The 23,909-nt window shown below is 45.9% G+C and overlaps 1 long non-coding RNA gene across 1 annotated transcript; it reads right to left on the bottom strand.

The window, feature by feature from the left end:
* Positions 1-491: 491 nt before the first annotated feature.
* Positions 492-22,706, bottom strand: LOC135105377 (uncharacterized). The gene is made up of 2 exons (XR_010270818.1): positions 22,416-22,706; positions 492-1,299 (listed from the first exon to the last, which is right to left on the bottom strand). It is a non-coding gene; the product is annotated as an uncharacterized LOC135105377 (long non-coding RNA).
* Positions 22,707-23,909: the final 1,203 nt, after the last annotated feature.

Raw genomic sequence — 23,909 nt, 5'->3', positions numbered from 1 at the left:
CATTTCGTTCAGTGTTAACTTATTATCATATTTATTTCGTTCCTGTATGGTGCGATACATCTTTTTTTTTTTTAACAAGAAGCCGTGTGATATTTTGTCAGTTCTAGTATATACGGTTTTTGGGTAATGTTTTAGTTTCATCAGATGCAACAGAACATTTTCATTTGCATGCCATATATTTATTGCAGGTTATTTATCTCACAGAATAACATCATCTCCTCTTAAAACTGGTGTTACATGAAGACCAGTGAAAGGAAAGGGAAATCTAGCAAGAGAGAGAGAGAGAGAGAGAGAGAGAGAGAGAGAGAGAGAGAGAGAGAGAGAGAGAGAGAGAGAGAGAGAGAGAGAGAGAGAGAGACTAGAACGCACGCATACAAACAGACAGCCAGACATTCAGAACCAAACAATCAGAGACAGACAGAGACGTAAGCAGCCAACCAGTGATTGAACCAAAGAGACAGAAAGAGAGAGCCATTCAGACATACAGACAGACAAGTAGACAAAAGAAAGAAAGCCTGAAATCTATAGACGGAGTAACTAGCGATACAGAAATAAACATGAACGGACGGCTGGATGGGAAGGAAGGAAGGCAGGCAGGCAGGCAGGAAGGGAGTGAGTGAGTGGTAGGCGGGGTGGGGGGGGGGGGAAGACGGAGGTAGGCAGAGAGGCGGCAACAACACCAAGATTATATGCCTTGACTTGGGCGTCCAGCTGAGCGATCCCTTAAGTCATCCCAAGTGTATCCTAACATTGAATTTCCTCTCACTGCTGCCTCGCCTCCTCCATTAATGTCATCAATAATAGCCCTTAACAACGATATGAAATCCTACAGCCATCGAACGCTCACAGTTGATTCCTAAGACCAGATCTAATGGAACTGTGCAGGCTCAAGAGACTGCCCTGTACTTGGGTACGCGTGTGTTCCTCCTACTCCTTCTCCTCCTTCCCGTTTCGTCCCCCGCATACTATTCCTTATCCCTTCCTTGCCTCTTCCTTGGTCGTCTGCTTGCTTGATAGCCGCGTGGTTACTGTCCAGTCCGCTTCTTGTTCTGTACCGCTGTCTCCTCCCTTTCTCCTTTCTCTCCTCGCCACTACGCCCCGCCCCGCCTTGCCCCCGCTGCCCCCCGCCGTCCGTCCATCCGTCCTTCCTTCTCTCTGCTCCACTGCTCACTGCCGGAATTTCCTCTTACTGCGTTGCCGTCGTTTGCGAGGCGCTGTGGTCGTCTTCTCACTGCAGTGGGCGTCTTCCGTCTTGCTCGCTTTTGTTATATCATGGTTCCTCTTTCCTTCTGGGTATATCTGCAAAATGAAATTAGGTTGAGATGAATAGGATGTCCTGTGTGGTGAAAGAAGTAGTTAAATCAGTAAAAACTAAACCAAGTCTGCTTCTACACGTGATAGCATTGTAATATTCATGAAAGGAAAAATATTGAATACTTGATTATTATAAGATTGAATCACACACACATGCACACACACACACACACACACACACACACACACACACACACACACACACACACACACACACACACACACACACACACACACACACACACACACACACACACACACACACACACACACACACACACACACACACACACACACACACACACACACACACATGCATAAATCGTTATTGAGATGGATGGACACCTACACATGTACACGCTTTCTCAATCGCGAGGCCTGAGGGCACACTGACGGATTTTCGCACGCGCCTGTGTTTTATTCGTCGGCTTACAAGCGACGCAATCATTGTAGAAGAAACAGTGAATTGAGAGAAGTTTCCCATTACTATTTTCATACGAATGTGTCTAAAATCGTTTTCCGTTTTACAATTGAAAGTTATTAATAGTGAAAGCAAAGTATCAAAGCTCAGTTGTAATAATTGATATGCCGTCATTGGGTATTGCTAAATATCCACGATTTCTTATAAGGTATTGCGTGGTCAAGGGAGATCAGGAGAGTGTGTGAGAGGGAAGGGGGTTTAGTTTGTGTGTGTGTGTGTGTGTGTGTGTGTGTGTGTGTGTGTGTGTGTGAGCCTGGGTTTCAGCACTACAACACACTAAAAGCTGCACCAGTTTCCCCGAGCTTGAAGAAGAGTGAGCAAAACCCTCCCCCTTCACCACCACCACCACCACCACCACCACCACCCGAGGATAGAAGAGAGAGCTTAATAATTAACGTTATTCCGCCGCTGGCGAGGTGCGTCGCGAAATATTATTAATATGAAGTGCTCATTAAAAAAATACCCTGTTGCCGCAACACGTCTGCTCCACGAAGAACTAAAAGTGCGTTTCCTGAAAATTTACCCCGTGAATGCCTGGCTCTAATTAATAGATTTGGCAGATTATTAATCAAACCTATTCAGGGGATGCTGGGGACTGCGGGAAAAAATAAGTGTAATTTATTTTTTAATGTTCTATTAATCCTATTCCCGCCTTGCCTTCTTCAGGGTGCGTCGTCCCCTGCCTCCCTAAGTGGAGAGTGAGGGGGGGGCGGAGCGAGTGGAGGAAGGCGTCCCTTCACTTGTGGTCGTGAAAAAGCAACTTTACTTGTAATGTCTTATCAGTAAATTAACTAGAAATATTCTAGCTCATGTAATCCTGTGGAAAGCGGAATTATATTGCACACGTGCAGGTCCTTGCTCCTCTCCTGAGTGGAACAAGTGTAGGCAAAGTCTCGCTGTTTATCTCCCAAGTATACAAGTAAAGACCGCCGTCGATCAAGGGTGTTCGTAAAGAGGATATTTCTACCCCTCAGGCCTTCAATCGATATACGCTAATGCGCAAAGGCTCCTGCAGTGATCCTTGCACATCTTTTATGCCATTACTCTGCTATGCCAGAAATGTATTTGCTTCCTTCGCACACAGTGTGGCGTCTCGTTAGGACGACCTTGTCATATTAATCGAGGTTCTGGTGGAGGAAAGCGACAGCTGGGGAGAAAATATTTGTATTAGATGTCGTGGTACGTCTTGCCGGAGAGAGAGGATGGGGGAGGAGGAGGAGGAGGAGGAGGAGGCGGAGGACGAAGCGGAGGAGGAGGAGGAGAAGGAGAAGGAGGAGCGGCCATCTTGTTGCCAAGTCCCGGGCCTGGGAATACTGAGGCTCTCTTGGGGTGAATAAGTCATCGCTGCCCGCCGCCCGCACCTCCCTCACCCTCCCCCGCCCTCCCCCGCCGCGCCCCTCGCTGCTTGCCATACCTTTGTTCCCGCTCATGCTGCTCCATGGTGTCGCGAGTTCTCTTTTTTTTTTCCAGCATGAGAAGTGTTACACAAAGGAGAGCTCTTCACGGGCTGCGGGGGCGGATGGAGTGGCTATTACCCGGCCATTACACTTATTTCGGGGCCTCCACGTGCCCCTCACCCTCTGCAGTCACTCTTCCGCGTCCCTCTCTTCATTGGGCGCTCCTTTGTTCTATTCACGGGCAATGAAAGAGTGATGGGTTCATATTCGCATAAACAACACTTTTTTCTCTCTTTTCACTTAAGAATTCCATGCATAAATGTGTGAATGACTGTTGCTCTTTGCCTTAATTCCTTACTTAATTTCCTTATTTTATTGCTTCTTTCTCCTCACTGGGATGAAAACAAAAATAATGAACCATGGAATACTTGCGTCAGTCTTGTCAAAAAGAATAATCAAGACGATAAATTATGGGTAGACGATAGGAAAACCTTTGAAGGGGACGTAAGGAAATTAGACCATTGGGGGCTGGAAGCAAATAGGAGATGGAAGATGGAGGAGGAATATTGAGGAGGAGCATAATGGGGAGGCTAGAAGACGTTGGGCGGCGTGGGAGGAATGGAGGCGGGGGTGGGAGTGTGTAGAGGTCGATTGGGGGAGTAAGGGGGAGGGGGACGCGAGGCATTGGTCTGTGTGTGTGTGTGTGTGTGTGTGTGTGTGTGTGTGTGTGTGTGTGTGTGTGTGTGTGTGTGTGTGAAGGAGAGAGGAGGAGGCGGTGGTGGTGGTGGTGGTGGTGGTGGCGGTGGTGGAGGGAGAGGGGGGGAGAGAAGGCTCAGGGACCTACGTAGGTGACTCCAGGGTTTGATAATGAGTTGTCTCCTAATCTGATTATCTCTGCTGTCGTGGACCGTCCAGGAGATGGCGGAAGGAAGGTGGCGTAGGAAGGAAGAGGATGAGGAGGAGGAGGAGGAAGAACAGGAACAGTATGAGGAGAAGGAGGAAGAAGAGGAGGAAGAGGGAGATTGATAAATAGAAGGATCAAATGAGAATCATTATAAAATTAATAATGTTGTTAAAGGAAAAGAAGAAAGAGAGAGAGAGAGAGAGAGAGAGAGAGAGAGAGAGAGAGAGAGAGAGAGAGAGAGAGAGAGAGAGAGAGAGAGAGAGAGAGAGAGAGAGAGAGAGAGAGAGAGAGAGAGAGAGAGAGAGAGAGAGAGAGAGAGAGAGAGAGAGAGAGAGGGAGAGATGAGAGAGAGAGAGAGAGAGAACGGCTTCATCAACGGGATTCATTAATTTTTTCTGAAAGACGCGGTTAGAAATGAAGAAATATGTGCGAGAAAGTTTGCTTTTGAGAGGTGCAATTTCAAGACGTTAGTAGAGACAATACGAAATGAATGATGATAAAAGTAACAAATTGACTTCATATTAGAAACATTTACGACAGCTATCACAATTAATTAACCTAATGAATGTTCGAATTAATCAGTAACATTGTTTTTTCCTCGCATGTCGAAATTACCTGCGCTAAAAAGAAGAGAGAGCGAGAGGTACAGGAGGAGGAGGAGGAGGAGGAGGAAATTTACGGTTAATAGATTGCGGTTACTTTATATAACAGTATTTCACGCCTGTCGCTTGAGATGATAAACGTACACACAGGGATGGGATGCGTCGAATATCCTGGAATAATTTATGATGTGTGATTCTGACATTGGCTTCAAGGTGGGCGTGTGATGTCCCGCAGCCAGACACACACAGGCGGCACTCAGGTCACCCCGCATAACATGTTACTTAAATATTACATCGGAAGCCTTTGCCATGAGAATAACTCTGGACCACGTGACCATTCCGATGTGGAGTGTGTCATCAGAAGCGCTCCGGAGTGGAAGAGGCAGAGCTACTATTGCTTTGTTACCATTCGTTTGAAATTACTAAACTTGGAAGGACCACACTAGACTTTCCCCCCTTGAGGTAAAGATAACAGAGGAGGCGGCACAAGGTAGGTAGGCGGGCAGGCAGGTGAGTAGGTAGGCTGATGCGGTGAGGTACAATTTGTCCTCTTCATCTCTTTTCGGCAACAACAACAGTGGTGATGGTCGTGGAGATAGTGGTGTCGGGGCGGCGGTGAAGGTGGAGCTGGTGGGCCTTGTCAGGGATGTTGTCGTCCGTGCGTGGGTCGTTGTAGGAGTATTGAGATGTAATGACCTCACTGATGTTGGCGTGTCGTTCTCGAGCTGCGGCGGTGGGAGAGGCTGGGTGAGGGCAAGGGTGGTAAGGGAGGGGGGAGTAAAATATGACTGTGTTGGTTATCATTGTAGTGATAATGTCATGTGCCTTGGCTTGGTGTGGCGGGCGTAGTATTCAAGATGGCGACGAGTGCATAATACGGAGCTTGTAGGCAACAGCGTAGTGAGACTCGTAATTGCTAATTTAAGGGAGGATCTTCCCCAGTAATGGTAATAGCAAAGGCCACAATAAAAGCAACACTAAGTAAATAATAGTTAATTTTCGTTTAGAAGGAACGTACTTTAATCACACACGGTATTCCAGCAGCCACTACCAGCTCCTCCTCCTTCCATTAATTCTCGTATCTCCACTCTACTATTCATCTTTTCTTCGTGTCAAGTTCGATGATCCCTCCTGCTGTGGATGGCGGTGGTGGTGGTGGTGGTGGTGGAGGAGGCTAGCGGGCGTTCATTAGGACCACCCTTCACCGCCTCACCCACGCGGCGCAGGTCGTGGCGGCGCCGTAAAGTGGTTTTTATTCAAGGGACGTGAATTTTTAAGGGTGCATATTAAGCGTCCCATCGGGTGTGTTTCCACTTTCATATTTTCGTTGCAGCCGTTTACCAGTGACGGCGAGCGAGACGGAGAGGAAGAGAGTTTCCTCGGGAGGCAATTACACTCTCCTGAAATAGTAGCGACGTCTGGCAACAACAATAGAAATCACTGTGTTTATAAGGACACTGGAGCCAAAATATGCTGCGACTCTTTCCCCGGGCGCTGGCAGGAGAGGGTCTGGCGTGAGGGGCGGCACATTGCGGGGCTGACCACTGTGTTTGAAAAACAAATGCTGCAAACATATTAGTGCTCTGTCCTGATTAAGAGCAAACAGTAGTATCCTTTAATATGTGATGTATGTTTTTCATAAATTATACACCTTTGTATTGAATCTTTATACTATTTTCTTGTTTTATGAGCCATTGGATTACTAAAAAAAGAGATGGAAAACAAAAGTCAAAGCTTATTCATGTAAACATTAAAAATAAAGGATTAAAATTAAAGTGAATAATGCCTTTGGGGAAGTTCCAGGGGATTGAAAGCTTTACATAAGCAGAGGAAAGACGAGCGTTCACTCTTTCTATTTCTCATCCATTTAGAATGAAAACACTTCACGTTGACCTTCACTTATTAAATCAGTGATGCTGCAAAACTTCCATGCAGTCCAAGCCAAGCCTTCGTGTCCCTACCTGAGTTGATGCTCCTTTGATGCGCTGGTTGCTGAAAATAACTACCATTTTTCTCGTATATGATTTCTAACCATTTGCTATTAACATGGTATTCTCATGTATTTATTTATATTTATCTATTTATCTAGTTATTTATTCATATTTATATTTTTCGTGATACAGAAGTTTTATTAGGTATACAAATGATCATCCTGTTGTTTGTTTTCCATAATAACTTGATTATAACCTTCAGGAATCAGTAAGCTAACTTTTCTACCCATACTCACGATAAAAAAAAAAAAAGTAATTCTTGAGATATCAAACACACCATTGAAAAGTAAAAGGTTAAGGAATAGAAAAGAACACTAGAATGGCTCTGATAAGGTTGCGAGCATTACATATGAGGGACCGGAGGGACAGAAGGACCCGCTCTTCCACCTGTCACACTCACCTGCCTTCCCCTTCCCCCTTCCCCCTTTCACGCCGCGCCAAGTTGGAACCTTCCACCAAATGAGGAGACTCAGGCTCATTACAGAAGCAGAGGAAGAAGCGGGAAGAGGAAACAGGCAAGACTGAGGTCGCCTTGTTATAGTTTGTCAGATGCCAGAATAATTCAGTCTTCCGCCTGCAAACCTTTTGTTGTAGTTGTTTTTGCGTTGTGGTCCTGTACGGTGGATACGAGAACGCCTCTGTGCTGCAGAAACATTCACACTTACGTTTTTGACTCGATGACTGAAAATATTATTGAGGAAACGATTGATTGCATTGCTATAACTTCCTAACAACATCAGGAATAGCTCCACCCCATACGTTCATGAACAATCCTATGTATATCATTACTTTCGAAATCACACGAAGTGAAAGCGATCTACACTTTTCTAGCTCCTCATCAAAAGGTCTTCCATTCGTTTTGATAAGATGAACTCGAAAAGCTGAGTGAATCACAGACTTTTATTTTCTAGCAGGAAATGTAAATATGAATGTTCGATTATTTACTTTATTGACTTTATTACCTTATGCTTTAATCAAGAAGTTTTCTCTCTCTTTTTGTCATTGTGTGTGTGTGTGTGTGTGTGTGTGTGTGTGTGTGTGTGTGTGTGTGTGTGTGTGTGTGTGTGTGTGTGTGTGTGTGTGTGTGTGTGTGTGTGTGTGTGTGTGTGTGTGAGAGAGTAAGCGCGTGCAGTCCACACACGCCGCCATTCCGTGCCTCGAGGGGCCGCAATGGTCTTCAGACTCGCCGTAGAACGAGTTAGATTTGTGAGAGGCTTCTGGCGCACCGGGAATTTCTCAGGGCCGCGAGAAGGCTCCCCAGCTCCCTCCGCCCCCACGCCGCGCCCTGCACCCCCGCCTCCCTGCCTCCCATCTCCGCTCCTCACCACAGTCCAGCCCCCTGGTATTTAACGTTGCCTCCCTCCTTCTCTCCTTCTCCACCCTTCCAACAGTCTCGGCGCCATCTTGTTTGAGGCCTTTGGGACCAAGTTTGATATATGAAACTCATAAACGCTTTGACTCGCAGCTTCTCAGATGTTTCCCAAATTTATGGAGCCTACTTGAAGCGGCGGCTTCAGTCGTCTTGATATTAATAGCGATGAAGGAGCGCGTGTACTTGGCCAGCGACCGAGTGCCGCCTCAGATCCTGCGGCTCTAACTTACGGGGGTGGGGGGGTGTTTTGTGCTCCCCGCGAGCCTCAAGATGGTGGCGGCATTGAAGCGCCACGGCTGCCTTGCTGGGCTTGGTGGGTAAACATGATGTGTATATATAGATTGCACCTTCTAAGAGAACCTCAACATCTGTATCCAAGTTTTTGCCTCTCTTTCTTCTTTCTCCACTTCCTTCTACATCACCTCCTCCACCACCTCCTCCTCCACGTCCGCGTCCTCCTCCCGTCCATGTGTTGTGACTACATAACATTCACCTGGCATAGATTAATTAACGGGGGGCTCGCTGTTTGCAAGATGTAATCATGCAAGGCATGATTACAAGGGAGAGACTAAAAGACGCAAAGAACTCGTTTTGGCGGCCGTAATTGCTGCCTTTGTTGCCGTAGACGCCTCTAGGTTGCTGGCGGTGTTTTTGCTCCCTCCCGAACGGCATTGTTTCAGCCCAGTGAAATATGGAGATTCGAGGCAGGCGAGGAGAACCCTAACCCCCTCCCCCTTCCTCCCGTACCCTCCCCCGACAAGGCAAGTGCTCAGTCTTCTCTGCCGCGCCGCGGGGAGGGAGGCGAGGGGAAGAGCGCCACGCTGGAAGTCAGGGGTACAAAGGAGAAGGAGAACAGGAGAGGATAGAAGATGGAAAGTTTTGGAGACAGACAAGAGCCCCAAGGACAGTGGGAAATAGTAATATTACGAAGGGTAGTGACGCGAAGTTTGACCGAGGCGACCAGGGAGAAGGCCAAGGTGGGGGAGAGGGTAAGAGAGGAAGGGAGAGGGAAGAAGGGGAAGGGTGCAAGGAAAGGGAAAGGGTTGCAGCGAATGAGTGCGCGTCAGATAAGACGAAAGGGAAGTTGAAAAGTGCGTACATTAAAAAGAAAACGAAAAAATAACAAGAAAGGGAAACAAAAGGACGAGGTATGTCTCTCTCTCTCTCTCTCTCTCTCTCTCTCTCTCTCTCTCTCTCTCTCTCTCTCTCTCTCTCTCTAGCGCTCACATAAAAGTTGCTAAACAGGCAAGTGAACCAAAAAAGCCAGGACACGACCCAGACACACACCTTTGTTGTAATTTAGCGCGAAACACAAGTTCATTTACCTATTGCCACTTACACAAACTCACTTTTTTTTTTTTTTAGAATTACCAGAAAACAAACACGCACACAAAAGCCTGGCGGTGGTGGAACATGACGGTAATGAATCAGCAACGACGAGAACTAGATAGATTCCCTGCTCCCTACAAATGCCTAAAGATGAAAGTACCTAAAGGAGATCCACAGGGGAGAGAGAGAGAGAGAGAGAGAGAGAGAGAGAGAGAGAGAGAGAGAGAGAGAGAGAGAGAGAGAGAGAGAGAGAGAGAGAGAGAGAGAGAGAGAGAGAGAGAGATGTCGGGAGGACGGACAGAAGTGGGAAGTTTTGAAGCTGGTTGAATAATGTGATGGATGAATGAGGAACGTAGTGGGACGGGAGAAATATGGAGAGAGAGAGAGAGAGAGAGAGAGAGAGAGAGAGAGAGAGAGAGAGAGAGAGAGAGAGAGAGAGAGAGAGAGAGAGAGAGAGAGAGAGAGAGAGAGAGAGAGAGAGAGAGAGAGAGAGAGAGAGAGAGAGAGAGAGAGAGAGAGAGAGAGAGAGGCTCCTTGCAAGCAAATACCACACATGTAGGCAACAGGATACGCTTCCTTTGTGCTACTCCTTTGTAAATGAACGAATAATTTACTACGAAATTTATGTACTGATAATTGTCTCCTTGGTTCTGAATAATATTATTACTATTATCATTAATATTATTGTCAATATTATTAGTAATAGTCGTAGAAGTAGTAGTAGTAGTAGTAATAGTAGTAGTAGTAGTAGTAGTCATAGCAGTAGTATTTGTAATAGTAGTAGTAGTAGTAGTAGTAGTAGTGTAATAGTATTAAGCTATGAATGACTTTTCTCAATAACATTTACACACACACACACACACACACACACACACACACACACACACACACAATGGGCAGACAGAACACGGTAAAGAATGGACCCGCACTTGCCCTTGAAAATCCCTTAAAACCAACCCTCCAGCATGCAACAGTCAGGCAGGAGGGCGGTGCGGAAAACAACCCAGCGATTGAGGGTAGGGAAGAAAATAGATCGAGAAAATATGGCGGCAGACGATGTGGCATCACTGAAGACCCCGCTCAGAGGAGGGAGTGAGGGCAGAGAGAGAGAGAGAGAGAGAGAGAGAGAGAGAGAGAGAGAGAGAGAGAGAGAGAGAGAGAGAGAGAGAGAGAGAGAGAGAGAGAGGTGAGCGGGGCGAGGCAAGGAGGGGGAGGTGGAAGGAGAGGGAGCGGCAGAGAGAGAGAGAGAGAGAGAGAGAGAGAGAGAGAGAGAGAGAGAGAGAGAGAGGAGAGGAGAGGAGAGGAGGAGGAGGAGGAGGAGGAGGAGGAGGAGGAGGAGGAGGCTCTCGGAAGGGAAGAGAGTCGAGAAGGATGAGGAGCTGAGGCGGAGGAGGAAGAGAAGCCCGGAGGAGAGCGGCTGGGAGAGGAAGAGTAAGGGGGGGCACTAGAGAGAGAGAGAGAGAGAGAGAGAGAGAGAGAGAGAGAGAGAGAGAGAGCCGCGGGGGTAAGGCTGGAGGAAGTTAGGGGGGATGGAGGAGAACGAGGAGTAGTAGTAGGAGGAGGAGGAAGAGGAGGAGGAGGAGGAGGAGGAGGAGGAGGAGGAGGAGGAGGAGGAGGAGGAGGGAATCTCGGACGCCATTTTGTGTAGGAGTGCTCGGTCTTGGGCGGCTAATGGATGTGTTGTGCTGATGGGCAAGACTTATATGATGAAATATGGAGAACGCCCGCCTCCCTCCTTCCTCCTTTCTCCTCCTCACGCCGCCCTGAGATCCTCGTAGCGGGGACCAAAACGGCGCCCCACTGCCTCAAGTCGCTCTCCTCCTTAACCTCGCTTGGCCACGACCTGCAGCGCGGACGACCTGTACCATGATTAAACCCATACGATCGGAAATGAAACCCGACGCTAACGATATCTTCAATATATATGCAGGCGAAATCTATTGAAATTCAGGCGGCCATCTTGTGTAAGCTGCAGCAGCGTCTGAGGGTCAGAGTCAGGGGTGGCCCGGGGCGAGCCGAGGAAGCCGGGGTACACCATCATAATTAGATTGTCAGGATGCTAGTGTTACTGGGAAATTGGATTCTAGATGTTTCAGAATTTCTCCTCCTTCCATCCGGGCCTTGCATCCTTTCTTCCTTCCTGACTTCCTCCACTCCTTCCTTCCTTCCTTCCTCCCTTCCTTCCTCTCTAACTTATTTTCTTAACATTACTTTCTTACTGTTTTGGAATTTTCTTTCTCCTTTCCTGCCCTTCCTTTCTTCCATCCTTCATTCCTTCCTTACTTACTTTCTTATTGTCTTGGGATTTTCTTTATTGTTTTCTGTCTGTCCTTCATTCTTTTCTTTCTTGTCTTGATTCCTTTCTTCTTGTTTTCTGTCTGTCCTTCATTCTTTTCTTTCTTGTCTTGATTCCTTTCTTCTTGTTTTCTATTTTTTATCCCTCTCCTCTTCCATCCCTCCATCCTTTCTCCCTTTTATTCTTTCTTTTCTCTTACTCTTTCCTTCCTTCCTTCCTTCCTTCATTCCTTCAGTCAGTCAGTCAGTCAGTCATTTTTACACCTAACTCAGTTTCCACTCGTCATCTTCCCCCTCCTTTCTTCGCCTTCGTCATCCCCCGAGATTTTTTTCTGGCACTTTTTTTTTCTCCTGTCTTTTATATACGACACCTGCGCCTTGGTTGTTGCCTCCTTACCCTCCTGCTATCTGGCGCGTTGGGTTCATTGCTTCTAAATATACCAATGCCTCACTCTCCGACCTTTCGCTTCTTTCCTGTGGCAATTCACTCCCTTGATTTTTTGTAACTCTCGCTTTTCGTTGGGCTGGCTTCCATTTTCTACGAGTTCTTGGTTTTCTCATTTTCTTCCTCGTTACTCGCTGTAGTCTTTGAAGCTCTTACTTGATCCGTGATTCCCTTATCGATTAATTTACTCCCTGTCCGTCTCTGCCTCGATCCCTCTCCGTCTCTGTCCCTGTCTATCTGTCCCCTACTACCCCCATCTCTCTCTCTCTCTCTCTCTCTCTCTCTCTCTCTCTCTCTCTCTCTCTCTCTCTCTCTCTCTCTCTCTCTCTCTCTCTCTCTCTCTCTCTCTCTCTCTCTCTCTCTCTCTCTCTTTATGAAAGTTAGAGAGAGAGAGAGAGAGAGAGAGAGAGAGAGAGAGAGAGAGAGAGAGAGAGAGAGAGAGAGAGAGAGAGAGAGTGAAGATGTATAGAATTTCCCAGTTCCAAGACGGACAGAGGAGAGGTATTGCTGGCCGTTGTATTAATCCCTCCAGGCTTGTTGGACCCCGGCCAGGCACGTCTCGCTGCCCCTCTTGCTTACACCTGCCGGCACCGTCCTCTTTACACCTTCACTCAGCCGAAAATATTCCCTCCTCCCCCGCCTTCCTTGCTTCCCTTCTTCTCCCCTAAACATCGTCGCACAAAAGAATACATTAGTTGTCCCTTTGTTGACACTTCGCTCTCCCCGCTTGTTTATGTGGGTCGTGTTACTTTTCAAGGCGTTTTTATGCGGGAGGTGTGGAAATAAGCGTGCAGTGGAGGAGCTGAAAGAGCGAGTTAATGAAATATTCACGAGCGTCTTAGAAGGCCGCGTGATCTTCCGCCATTTTGTCAGCCTTGGGCTCACCTTCTGAGTCCAAGAACATCAATACAGGCGACTTTGTCTTTCACAGGTTGGCACGCCTGTCTGTCTCTGACGTCACCTCGCTTATCGCAAAGGAAGTTCGGCCTGTGGTGTCGCGTGTGCTGGTGTGGGTGGGAGCACTGCCGCTAAATAACATATCATTTAGGGTCGCCTGAGTTGGGACTGTCGCTAAAGTGTCTCTGGTGACATCAGCGAGCGGCACGCGATAGAAAAAAATAACGCTCTGAGGATTGCGTATATCGCATCTTCCTGATTAATCACAATAGTTGACGTGCCAGTATATAAACGTGTCAATCCCGAGCAGCCTAACACTGCCAATAGGACTGAAATGTTGTTAAAAAGGGAGGGTCAGGACTCCGGAATATCGCATAATTAATATCCAGTCACCGTCTCCCGGCCAATATCTGTCAATATCGTTCATCAATCCCAAATGCTGAATTCGCCAGCGACGATTTGATAAGCTGGCGGAGTGTGTTGCATTACGCGGCCTTCTTGGGGACGCCGCCTTGCTGACACTCACGTCGCACTCCAAGGAGGACCTCGAGTGAATACTGATCCGGGTGATACATGCTTCATCAAAGCCTTCAAATATTACTTGAATATTCCCTCCTGGTTTCTAAGACGCATGGTTGCTTTCAGCATCGCGTATGAATAGCACTGCTCTGATTTGGGAATTGGTGATTTATCTTGTGTATTCACCCAAGAAAGCCCGTTTTATTGCAGTCATTTGCGAATCAGGTCTTGGAGCTCTGAGTATGAGGAAGTGTGTAATGGGTGAAGGAATACGAGGCGCCTTACAACAAAGCCAGTGGTGTGGAGGGGCGCCTCTGGCTCAGTCGATACAAAACATGCTGGTGAGCTCGCTGAGGCTTGCCAAGGCTTGCTGAGGCTTGCTGAGGTCTCGTGCGATTCGAATGCGTAATCCCTCTGTTCCTCTCGTAAATTATGTTTCCAGTAAACGCTATCCATTAACTCAGATTTTTACCTTAAAGACAGTCGTATTTTTGCCACTTTGATGAGTAATGGAAGTAATTTTTCATCGCGTGGTGTATTTGTGGTACTGCTTTGTTTGTATATCATTATTGCTTTTGTCTTGAAATATTAATAAGGTAAGCCTATTTGTTTCTTGGCGACGGGACGCAAGGGGCTCCTCATACACATTACACTATGCTTAATGCTTAAGGTAACAAGACTACTTAGCACGCTGGGTTTCCTTTAGGTGGTGGAATTACCTGCAGCAATAAATTCCTCATCCGCGCACTTCCTCCCACCCAGTAAGTACGGGCGAGGGAACAAAAGCGGCTCTAAGGGGTCCCTTCATTAAGAACGAGACTCGCCCGTCGTCTCTGGAGCCGCGCACGCTTCTCCATTTTGGGGGCAGCCATCCACTCATCCCCGCTACAAAGGAGAAGCAGTTTCTGTAAGCAACACCGCGAGATATTAATTCATTTTCGAATCGCCTTCATTATCTCCGACACAAAGGAAGCGATGAGCCTGCTGAGGTGCCCTAATGGAACACAACTGCGCTCATCCTCTCGTATTCTACCAGGATCTACTGAGGAAGGCCGCGTCAGACTTGAGGGTGGCGGAGGACGCGAGGGGGAGGCAGGGGGAGCAGGGAACGAGTGTGTGAGGGTGAGGTGGGCTACTGCCGCGTTGAGGGGGACTTAAGACTTCAGCGAGAGAGACAAGATAAAGCAGGGGAGTAATCACACCGGAGAGAGGAGAGAGAGAAGTAGAGAAGTTCAAAACTATCACAGAGAATTCTAAGTACCATAGGGGAAGCCGGCTGCCCTACACACTATGCAGAGTAGAGGTAAAACTGGCTGGGGTATCTATTTTTGAACGCTGCAGTAAGATGTTGAAAGGGCGCTATAGACACGCTGGATGCTGAAGGGGAAGGTTCATTTGTGCATCATAGCTATACGCTTTTATTTGATCGTCTGGGGCACGGGGCAGCTTAAACGGAAGCGGAGTAGATGAGGGTGGAAGGATGCCCCTTCAAAGTGAGGCAGCAGTGTTTACGAAATGCGTAGGTAGCTGTAGCGGGAAATGAAAGCATTATACTGAGATCGGATAAACTCAAGAATGCTTTGGGTGTGGTTATTGGTTCTGCGCTGAACACTCTGTGAATAAAACTTTTACAAGTAGACTCTTTAGTTCCTTGGATCTGAGAAGAGGCTAAAATGAAACAAGTGTGCTATTTCATTTTACATAAAAAGGTTATTTGCAAAGACGATTGCCGGATTGAAATTGTACTTGTTGAATAGAGAGGGAGGGCGGAAAGGCTGAAGCGATGTTGTTTTTATAAAGAAATACACGAAGGGACTTTGTTTTATCTAACAAAACAAATAACAATGACGTATAATATAATGAGATATAATGAGATATTCATGTGGAACGTAAAACTGAGAGCGACTCGCTGACGGAAAGAAATACGGATCTGGAGGGCTATCTTAACACTATATTCCAATTTCTTGTCAATTATTTATTTTTAAAATCCTAAAGCAGGTGAGTCAGGTGGCGTGTGAACCTCCCCCTCAGCACACCTGCTTTAATGCGTCTTTAAAGGGCATCTCACTTTATTATCCAAGGAAGACCACATGTGTTCTGGTGGTCTGTTTGACCTTTGATATATAGAAGCTTTAAGCTCCTGGTCGAAACCCATCAACAACTTTTTGGCCGTTGTAGAATTGCTAAAACCTTGCATACATGATGGCTCCTATCATGTGTATGCATCTAAGCATTATGAATGTTTATCATAAGTTGTTCAGTTACCAGCTAAACACGATGTTGTGATCCTCCAGATAGGCTGCGTTCGTCTGTGAATGCCTCTAGTCATCTGCTCGGTTCCTGATGGTGGAAATGGCTGTTGACCTGCTATCAGGGGCACCGCAGGCCGCTGTTCACCCCTTCACGGCCGCCTTTCTCCCGCACGCCGCTCAAGACGGCCGAATATTGGAAGAGCGTGGCTAGTGTTTGACGGAGCTGGGGAGGGAGAGCCTGTTATTAGTTTTAGCTTCAGACAAAGTCATCCTCGTTTTATCTTAAGTTCACTTTCAGAAATCATTAATATTTAACCCTTAGATACGGAGTTCTGTGAATGTTTGATAATTACGGGTATGCAGAGTGTGGTGAATGACAATTTCATGTGGAGGTGGTCGTCTTACATCTCGCTGCCTAAGGGAAAGGACTGCTTCACTCCATAACTCTGCACGTACATGTTCTCGCATCGCGCTCCAGGCTTGTCAGTCTTCGCGTAAATAGGTTAAGATAGATACACTGATAGACAAAGATCCGTATACGAGCATGTCTGTTACACATTTCACCACACTTAAATGTTATTTTTTGGGGGTACCAGTAAGTACTTATGCGTGTATATGTGTGTGTGTGTGTGTGTGTGTGTGTGTGTGTGTATGTGGGTAGGTGAGTAGGTGTTAGGAAGGGGATGCGTGTGTGTGTACTTGCATGCGTGCGCTTGCCTGTGCGTGTGTGCGTGTCCCTGTGGCGGCGTTTCAGAAACTATTAACGTAGAGTCAAAAGTCAGCAAGGAGTCCCCGCGTGTGAGGTTGTCGGCTGCTCCAGATCAAGGTTACGGCCGCCCCAATCCACTTACTGTTGGCGTTTTTCCCTCCCTCTTTCACGCGGCGTAGCGCAATTCCTACTCCTCGCTGCTTGTCGCGCTTACTTGGTGTCTGTAAAAGATTTCTGATTTTGCGGCAAATTAAACACGCGTTCCCCTCTCTGGTTCTTTATTTATCATGGCTGGCAAACAAAACAGCAAAGCGGGTTGAGTGTTTATGGCAGCGGTCTGAAGGGCTGGCGGTGCTTGGACTGCAGTAATCTTGTTCAGAAAATGTCCATGTGCTCTTTTTTTGTATATTCCCCTTGCAAGAAAGCACGCAAGTACATTTTCATTCTTCTTATGTTTTTTTTTTTACTCAAAGGAGGAAGATTCACAGGCAAAAAAACACATTCAGGAAAAAAGGACCAATAATTGTCTCTCAAAAATGAACGAAGATGAAAGAATGCCAAAAAAAGAGCTGATTCACTTATATATATATATATATATATATATATATATATATATATATATATATATATATATATATATATATATATATATATATATATATATATATATATATATATATATATATATATATATATACTCCTCTCATGTGGTTTACATAAATTTCCAGTATATAAAAGGACTAAATACAATTGCATTACATATAACTTTACCGACATGTCAAAAAATACGTACTTACAAGCAAAGCAAGTCTTTTTACGTTCAAATATATTTTCCGCGAAGTAGTTTTAGCGAGTAGGAACAACGCTTTCACCTTTCCGCGCCTCAAACAAGACGGTGACTCGCTATTCAGACTACAAGTTCGCTCTTCGTTCGCAAATTATCCGGCAGGCGAGGGGACGCAAAATGCTCGTACATGTTTCTCGGCGAGTCACCCTCAGTGGGTCAGAGGCGCAGCGGAAAGGGTTGATCACTCCACTCTTGAGCTGTACACGCGAGAGAGAGAGAGAGAGAGAGAGAGAGAGAGAGAGAGAGAGAGAGAGTGTGTGTGTGTGTGTGTGTAGGAGCTCGCGCCACCACCCCAGGCAAAAGTAATCGACTACGGGTTAAACTGCTTGTGTTTCCCGGAAATTGTTACGGAAAATGTAATGGCCTCTGAAAGTGTCAGGAGAGCGCGGGGCTGCTACATCACGAAAACTCCATTTGTTTACTTTTGTCCGGGGAAAGTTGGCGTGATTCCGGGGAGCAGCGAGGGGGAGAGGCTGGAGGCGCGAAAGAGGGTGGGAGTCGAGAGCACGAAAACAGAACTCTTCTGATTTTGGATAATAGAATAAGATGAATAATTTCATGTGGAGCGGAGAAGGAAGCATAGTTCAGATCAGGTGGGGGGAAGAAGAGAAAAACGCGGAGCAAAGAAGTGGGTGAGGGCGTCATGTCGGAATAGGGAATGATAAATGAGAGACAAGTCACAGGGGAAAGGGGACGAGGACAAGAAGGGAAAAGGAGACACAGGAAAGCAGAGGGAAGATAAGAGAGGAAAGAGAAATTTCGTATAATTTGGCGATACATTAGCATAGTGGTATATATATTTTTACTTGTTGTGCTGGTTCGGCGTCACTGAGCACACACACACACACACACACACACACACACACACACACACACACACACACACACACACACACACACACACACACACACCATGGTACATTATATACCTTGGTGTACCAGCGTCACACAAAGCGCTCCACTGAAGGCATCGGCTGCACATACAAGAAAAATGCTAAGGAATCATTATTATTTAGTATAATCTATCTATAATCAAGTATGCAGCAGGAAAATTATATTAACATTATTACCTTTTCCTTAGTCTTCATAGCTGCAGGAATATTTCTTTTGCGTGCTATTAAGATCCCTTTGAAGTTGGATTTAGAGATGAGTAAATGATTTTAAGTTTGTTTGGAATCCTTTAAATCTCCACAAAGAACCACAGCCCAGCATAAAAGGGAGCGGGAATACAGTGACGAAAGTGGTGGTGCAGGAGGCAGGCGGAGGAGGCAGGGAGGAGACCGATGGGCGGAGGGGCACCAGGTCAGCAAATAACCTGCTGTTTGGGACTAATTTGAACACTAGTTATAATGGTCGCCCTCAACTATTCAGCAGCTCTTGTTTCACTTAAACAATTGGTAACGCAAGGGACCTTGGTCATCCTCCATATTTAAAGACCCCGGGAGAGGAGGAAGAGGAGGAAGAGGAAGAGATGGTGGTGGAGGAGGAAGAGGGAGAGCTGTAGAAGAAAGGAGACTAATAGGAAGAAGAGGGTGGAAGGAGAAAGAGAAATATTAATTAAGGAAAGAAGGCGAAAGGGAGGTGGAAATTCATCATTCTTAGTAATTTATTTCACCTAAAAAAGGAAAAAAAGGTTATTCTGACATGAAACAGACACCACCGCCCCCACCACCTCCACCATAAACAATAACAACAACATCACACCATCATCGTAACCAACAATGCGTCGTTACCATCTCGTCTCCTTCCTTAGACATTACTTCTCCCACTCCCCTCCCTACCCCTGCTGCCCGCGTCCCCCTTCCCTCTCCTAACGGCGTGTGACTTAAGGAGGACTCATCCTAACCACTCCATCTCTAATATGTCGCCCGAGATAATGAATCACATTATGCAGCATTCCTGTAATTGCACATCAGAACATGTTTGTCTTTGTATAATTAATTGATTATTGTTACTGTGCATGTCACTTCCATGTTATTATTATTCATGCATTCACTATATGTGTGTGTGTGTTTTTTTTTCTTTTCAGGTAAGTACCAGTGTTCATATTCAGCCCCGTTGAGATCCTGCACTTCCACACAATACCAACAGGTGAAGTGCTAATTTTCTTCGGGAAATTTGCGAGGTCAGTTCCTTGCATAGTCTGTCTTCTTTACCTGGCAGGCGGGAGGAACGGACTTGTCTTATGGAGGCGAGCTTAAATTTCTTAACGTGCAGCCAGTCCTGAAGGGAGACACGAGGCGCGCCTCTGAAAAACATGTCTTATATTGGGGCGCAATGTTGCCCTCAAGGATTACCAGCTCGTACCTTGCATTACGCATTGCTGGCGAATATATTTCAAATTTGTGTTTGTGTGCGCTTTCAACTTATTTTGATTTGATTTTATAGTAATTTCTCCATTTTTATCATTCCTTGCACTCGCTTAGCGGTGCATTTCACGATATCCGCTGCTCTGCTTTCTCGCTTGGTCAGGTTTATCTTTGCGACGCGGAGAGCGAGCGCGGGCGAACGCATCGAAACGGCTCACCCTAAGAGTTTGAATAAGTCTCCAATTTATATGGCGGGTCGGTAAAGAGAGCCTAGCATGGTGACTAATGCAGCGGTGCTTACGATGCTAGATTGGCCGCGATTTGAGAAATCGGTTATGAAGGGAAATTATGGGCAGGAATTTGTCTCTTGTTCGAGCGAAAGTTTGACTTGATGAACGAGTTGAATCCTTTTGGTCATATTTGTAATGGACTTTATGCTGCGCTGATCTTGTCATCCTCCGGGACGCAGCGAGTGACTGGAACTGAAGAGGTGAAGGCTCGTCGCTGTGATGCTGCCCGTCGATCCTGGTGTGATAACATTTCCTGCAGCATTTTACCATCATCATTCTCTTGACATACATTATATAACAGGGAGACTGATAACTAAAAGCCTGTTGTAATATCAGCACTGCTTCCAATTGCGTAAGAAAATATACCCTCAAAAATGGAGAAAAATTTACTGATTCATCTATTATAATCCTTTTATTTCACAATAAGAGGTCTTTATCACTATATATTTGAGTTCAAACATCATATGGAGGGAATCTGGCGCTGTGGAAAACCCTCTCTTGAACCAGATTCCTAATATCCCACGTCCTCCAATAGATATTCAACTTACATAGAGATACATCCATAATTCTTACTTTCATATACTAATGTCAATCAATATTTTGCTCAAGAAATGAGAGAAGATGAAGGATATGAATAGATGACAAGACTGACAGTAAAGGTTTAGAGGAGACAGAATCTGAAAGGGGATCGAGGTTTGGTACCAGAAGGAGGCCGAGGGGGAGATGGAGGGATGATGAAGGGAGAGGGTAGGAAAGAGAGTTAGTGAGGGAGATGTAGGCATATAAAAAGGGTACAGGGGAGAGGGTGGGACGACGAGGCATAAATGAGGGTTAGTGAGGAACAGGGAAGAGAAGGGAAAGGATGAAAATTGAGTATAGCTAAGAAGGGAAACGAAGGAAAGGCGGGAGGGAGGTGGAGAGAAGAGATGGGGCGGAGCTAGGGGTGGCGAGGGGCGGCGAGGAGTAGCCAGGGGTAGCTGGGGGTAGGGGTGTAACCTGCGGCGTCGGAAGGCCGGTTAGGCTCGGGAGGAGGTGGTAGCTTGAGCTGACTTGAGGCTAAGTAATCAATACCTCTCTGTCGATACTGTTGAGGAGGTTGTTTGTCCATGTCTTTCTCCACCTTTTCCTCTCTCTCTCTCTCTCTCTCTCTCTCTCTCTCTCTCTCTCTCTCTCTCTCTCTCTCTCTCTCTCTCTCTCTCTCTCTCTCTCTCTCTCTCTCTCTCTCTCTCTCTCTCTCTCTCTCTCTCTCTCTCTCTCTCTCTCTCTCTCTCTCTCTCTCTCTCTCTCTCTCTCTCTCATTCTACCTTCCCCACCTACGTACCTTAGGCTTCACTCTAAGGCTACGTGTCTGCTTTGTATTGATTCCATCACTTCTGATTTGCAACATTTTCGTCTTGCATATTCATATTTTTACGAAGTTCTGAGTGCTTCCAATGATATTAAGATTAATTTCTTTAGACATGCGTTGGAAAGGATTGAACTCTTGTAATGTTATGGTACATGGTGTGAAATTCATTTTCAGTAACTCAAATTTAGCGTTGGTCTCCCGTGCCTACCTGGGTTTCTTTTCACCTGCCTATTTCATTAGTGGAGTGAGGTACGTTACTTTCTGTAAGGCCGTGCTCATTAACATTTTATTGGTCTTAGAACTGGTACAGTTGAATATCAAATAAAAGTTACTCGTGTTGAGTTGAGTAAATGTTATTAAGCTAATTCAAATAGGTTTAATGTTGTAATCTTAGTCTTCCAAAGGAGAAGAGCACCTTGAAAGATATATAAGCATTAATGGCTTAACTATTACTATCGTTTCATAAAAGCAGAGCTTACCTTTCATCACAAAGGTTTGCAGAAAATTACTCATTGCACTAATAAAGTAGGAAACGCGTATACTCATATTGTATATAAACCACAAATGTGATGTTAGATATCCTTCCTCATGAGCATCGTAAACAAATCAGACAAGACTACAAGGGTAGGAGAAGAAAGTGTGGAGGGAAAGCATCAAATGAAGCAGCGCGGGAATGGTGGTTTTCAGGGATGGAGGTGGCGAGGGGAAAATGGTGGCGAGGAGAGGCGGAGCGGGGCAGCGGGCGGCGGGCAGCAGGCTGGAAGCCGCCGCCAAGACGTCTCGCGGAGTCTTGGGAAGCCCGGCCGAGCGTTTAACTACCTGCCGCCTTCCCCCGCTACGCCTGCCCGCTCCGCCCGCCGCCATGTTCTCGCTGCAGAATTGTGAGACCGCTTTGCCTTCTATATGACTGAATGTAGTCAGTTATGAAATTTATTCTTTATAAAATAGTGAAGTATGGCTACAGTGTTTACATAATTGCACGCTAAATTGTTAAAGACTTCTGTCTTTAAACGTAGATAAAATTTTTCAAGTCTGTCAATTTCGATGACACTCTATACTCATTATGGAAGGTACATCATTACAAATAACGAAGAACATATGATAACATACTCACCTGACGCCTCCATGTATGGCAGACTTTCCAAGCGATTCCTTACGCAGACATTTTCTATCTGCGGTCATTTCAACAAAATCAATCAACTTGTGTGTGTTTCCTTTTTTATTCCTGTACTTAGGATGGATGAGCTCGACTTCCAAGAAACGTGACGCATGAGGATCTGGAGTTCATTTCAGGCGTACTCTTCTTGTGGTGCCTGCCTGGATCGTTCTGCCTTTCTCTGAACATGGGAGGAGTGCGGTCAGTTTGCAACCCAGAAATATTCGTGCGTATTTGCCATCTTAATCCTGGAAGTTAAAGGAAAAGAACATATAAATAACAGACAAGATGTAATTGAAGCGATATCTTCACGAACAATGATATGCTATTTTATAATTCAGAAATTAAATTGTAAATTGTTCATATAATTCCTCTTTTCACTACTACTACTACTGTTATAACAACAACAACAACAACAGCAACAACAACAACAACAACAACAACAAACAACAACAACAACAACAACAACAACAACAACAACAACAACAACAACTACTACTACTACTACTACTACTACTACTACTACTACTACTACTACTACTACTACTACTACTACTACTACAACTACGACAACTGCCATCATCAACATATAAAATAACCTCTTCACCCATAATAAGAAAAAATACATCATAAAACACATCGCCTCAAGACACAGACTATCACCACCACTCCCAACACCACTCGAGCTAACACTCACTAACGCCACACCTTATAACACACCAATACCTTAAGTACCAATAAAACTAGATCGAACACAACGCTCCATTTGTCATCTCTTTCCTTCACCTTCATGTCGCGTAAACGGGTGGGTGATGCTGTCGAGTAAATAATAAACAGCAAGTGATATAGTTATTTTAGCATTGGCCGAGCCGCATCATTACCACCTGATGGGGAGTGTCGGCAAGCGATATTGGGCGAGCCGGGTTGCCTCGCTAAGGGTCCAGTTTGATTGATTATCTGTTGGACGAACAAGTCTTATTGCTGCTTCTGCCTCGGCTCTTTCATTCTTCCTCCCCAGCCTTCGTTCCTCACTGACTCTCTCTCTCTCTCTCTCTCTCTCTCTCTCTCTCTCTCTCTCTCTCTCTCTCTCTCTCTCTCTCTCTCTCTCTCTCTCTCTCTCTCTCTCTCTCTCTCTCTCTCGGGTGTGTTTTTCTCTCCTTCTTTGTCTCTTTCTTTATTTTTGTTCCTTTTGTCTGTGTCTGTCTTTCTGTCTGTCTGTCAGTCAGCCTGTCTGTCTGTCTGTCTGTCTGTCTGTCTGTGTGTCTGTGTGTCTGTCTCTCTGTCTCTCTCTCTCTCTCTCTCTCTCTCTCTCTCTCTCTCTCTCTCTCTCTCTCTCTCTCTCTCTCTCTCTCTCTCTCTCTCTCTCTCTCTCTCTCTCTCTCTCTCTCTCTCTCTCTCTCTCTCTCTCTCTCTCTCTCTCTCTCTCTCTCTCTTAATACGTGAAATTCAAAT

The sequence above is a fragment of the Scylla paramamosain genome, chromosome 12 (genome assembly GCF_035594125.1).
Source record: "Scylla paramamosain isolate STU-SP2022 chromosome 12, ASM3559412v1, whole genome shotgun sequence".
Lineage (NCBI taxonomy): Eukaryota > Metazoa > Arthropoda > Malacostraca > Decapoda > Portunidae > Scylla > Scylla paramamosain.
Note: the sequence above shows the minus strand (reverse complement) of the source record. Positions and strands in the feature narration are given on the sequence as shown.